This window comes from Siphateles boraxobius, unplaced genomic scaffold (genome assembly GCF_051911475.1).
Source record: "Siphateles boraxobius isolate OS27281-9 unplaced genomic scaffold, OSU_SipBor_1 6, whole genome shotgun sequence".
NCBI lineage: Eukaryota > Metazoa > Chordata > Actinopteri > Cypriniformes > Leuciscidae > Siphateles > Siphateles boraxobius.
In genome coordinates, this window is record NW_027509186.1 from 40,865,536 (window position 1) to 40,868,987 (window position 3,452).

The 3,452-nt window shown below is 39.6% G+C and overlaps 1 long non-coding RNA gene across 1 annotated transcript; it reads right to left on the minus strand.

Annotated features, from left to right (window-relative positions):
* Window positions 1-1,332: 1,332 nt before the first annotated feature.
* Window positions 1,333-2,465, minus strand: LOC143715684 (uncharacterized). Its single transcript, XR_013195865.1, has 3 exons — window positions 2,348-2,465; window positions 2,098-2,123; window positions 1,333-1,703 (listed from the first exon to the last, which is right to left on the minus strand). It is a non-coding gene; the product is annotated as an uncharacterized LOC143715684 (long non-coding RNA).
* Window positions 2,466-3,452: the final 987 nt, after the last annotated feature.

Genomic DNA, 3,452 nt, shown 5'->3' on the forward strand with positions numbered 1-3,452 from the left:
CTCCAAGAGCTCGTATATATATATATATATATATATATATATATATATCTCATATTAATGCACACATAATTATGTCATGTTCTTGGTGCACTGAGCTGATGATATTTGCGTTTGCAGTGGAGAAAGTGTGTGTTCTTCATTTCAGGAGAATGAAATCTCTTTAATGCCTTTGTTTTCTTGAAGTGCCCCAGTTATGCTATTTTAAAGGGGAACTATGCAGTTTTTTTAGCTAAACTGAACAGCTTCGGAGTTATTGGAATGGTTATATGACTCTTTTCGGGTTGAATGGTGGCCGTCTCGTCTATTGATAAATTGCAATAATTATGTCTAACGACATCATAACGGACATTGTTACGAAATAATGCGACGTACATGTAACTTTATTGATGTCATCTGGCATTTTGTAATGTTTGCATTACAATGAAAAAACACAAATGAAAGTATACAGTAGGCCTAGGCTATTGGCTATTTACTTGTAATTTAGCTTTTACAATCATGTAAAAACGTTATAAGCCATCAGACGCTGTAGGCTACTTTATTATTATAAAGTGCAGAGACGCTCTGCGTGAGTGGTATTTACGACAGTAACGTTAAATACAAGTCTCTAGGGGGCGCTGTTTGATGAAAACGGAAATCCTGCATAGTGTGCCTTTAAAGGCTCCTAGTTTTGTTTTGGACTCTCCTACTGTATAAAAAACTTTTATTATCTCATAATATCCACTGCAGCATCAGCTCTTTTCTCTCAGTGTCTGAAACGCTTCGTTCGAAGATTCAGTCTCTCTAAACCCCGCCTCTCTGAGACCTGCTTTGCTGTGATTGGTCATATGGCCCAGTCTGCTGTGATTGGTCAGAAACTAAAGCTCATGATCATATGTGAATCTCAGCTCTTGACACACAGTGATGCGAACAGTGACGATGGCGTGGGTTTTACCGTATCAATCTCATCAGTGGATTTGCTTTGTCAGCAGAAAACAGCGTCTTCTCCACATGAACAACACGAACCAAACTCTTCCAGTCTCAGATAAACTACAGTGTTTGAGGGCGGGGCTAAGAGACGCTGTTCAGCCAATCAGGACCACAGGCTGGCATTATGCTAATTAGTTAAGTTCTTACATAGGTGTGTAACAGAAGTGAGACTGAATTACTGACGACTCGTTTCAGTTCAGAACCACTTCTTTCTTTTAGGAGACAAAAACTACATTTATCTGCACTTTGATCTTTAAAACTTTGCAGACCGTTAACATTCACAGCTCTATTTCAAAGTACATGAAATATCATATCTGAAAAAGCACAATAGGGGACACTTTACAGAAATATTTAATGGAGAATAAATTGACACTTGAACTCTCCTGCATGTTTCTGCAGAAATCTCACTCAAATTGAACATTAATTATACATTTTCTAAGCTCTATATTCTTACTTCATACTTTGATAATTCAACAAAATATATCAGAGAACTCAATTAAGATATCAGTGATGAAAGAGGAACCTGTGAGCAAGCAGATTTTCCTCAGGCGTTTGAGTCCTGCTTGTGTTTGCTCCGATCTCAGCAGCCAATCAGATCGCTCCGTCTCTTGATGTGTGAAAACCAGCGTTAATAATTCATGGAAACAAAGGCTGGTATTTTGTCTCTGCGTGTTATGGTTGACTGAGTTATGAAGATTGTTTGTGTTTGATTATGGCACAGACCAGTATTCTGGGAACTGTAAAGTAGAAAAACACATTTAGAGAGTTGTTTTTGTTTTTGTTTTTTTGCCTTCAAACCTGAAGACTAGACCCGGCTCAGACTACACATATATTTATATATATATTTATATATATATATATATATATATATATATATATATATATATATAAACTGTATATGTATTATTTCTCCAATGGAATTTTCTGAGAAATAAATTGATTTCAGAATTACAGAGATAAACATATAAAGTTTTTTTATTGCAACCTTTATCATCCATTGAATCTCTCCATTCCACAAAAGGTTTTGTTTATTGTGGAAAAAGATTTCATAGATTTTTAAAATGTTCTTCAAACTTAGAAAGGAAGGAACCTTTATGTTTAGGAGTATATTAACATAATCTCATACATTACCGGTCCAGTTAACCAATCAGAACTCTCTGAGAACAGATTAAAGAATAGGAAATGTTAGTATCTTCTCCAGCAACACACACACACACACACACACACACACACACACACACACACACACATATGCATATGCATAATATTGCATGCAATAATTCTATATGAATGCGCAAAGTTATATATTACATATCTATAATTATATATTAATGCATTACTAAAGAGAGTATAATAAATAGTACATATACATTATACATACTCTAATGCAGTATATATGTTCCGTCTCTCGCCGTGTTTCTTGCATTTTTCATCAAACGCTCGACTCGACGAGCAGCAGAAAGTCTTTCAGCGCAGAAATCTCGCAGCGAGTCCCTGCTGTCACACTTAGAAAGTTGCTTAGTAACTGAGGAAGTGAAGCTTTCATACGACTGCTCACTGTGAGCATATGCTGTACATACACACACACACACACACTCACACTCACACACTCACAGACACTCACTTACACATGCACACACACACACACTCACACACTCACACACACTCACTCACACATGCACACACACACACACACACACACACACACACACACACACTCACACACACACACACACACACACACACACTCACTCACACATGCACACACACACACACACACACACACACTCACACACACACACACACACACACACACACTCACACACACACACTCACTCACTCACTCACTCACACATGCACACATACACACACACACACTCACACACATTCACTCACACATGCACACACACACACACACACACACACACACTCACACACACACACACACTCGCGCACACACACACACACACACACACACACACTCACTCACTCACTCACTCACTCACACACGCACACACACTCACTCACTCACTCACTCACACACGCACACACACTCACATACAGACACAGACAGACACACACACACACAGAAACACACGCACTCACTCACTCACTCACAAAGACACACACACACACACACACACACACTCACTCACCACACACACACACTCACTCACGCACGCACACTCGCACGCGCACACACACACACACACACACATACACTCACTCACACACGAACACACACACACATACACACACACTCACTCACACACGAACACACACACACACACATACACACACACTCACTCATTCACTCACACACACACGCACACACACTCTCACGCACACACACACACTCACACACAGACACAGACAAACACACACACACACACACACAGACACACACGCACTCACTCACTCACTCACTCACTCTCACACACACACACAAACACACTCACTCACGCACACATACACACACACTCACT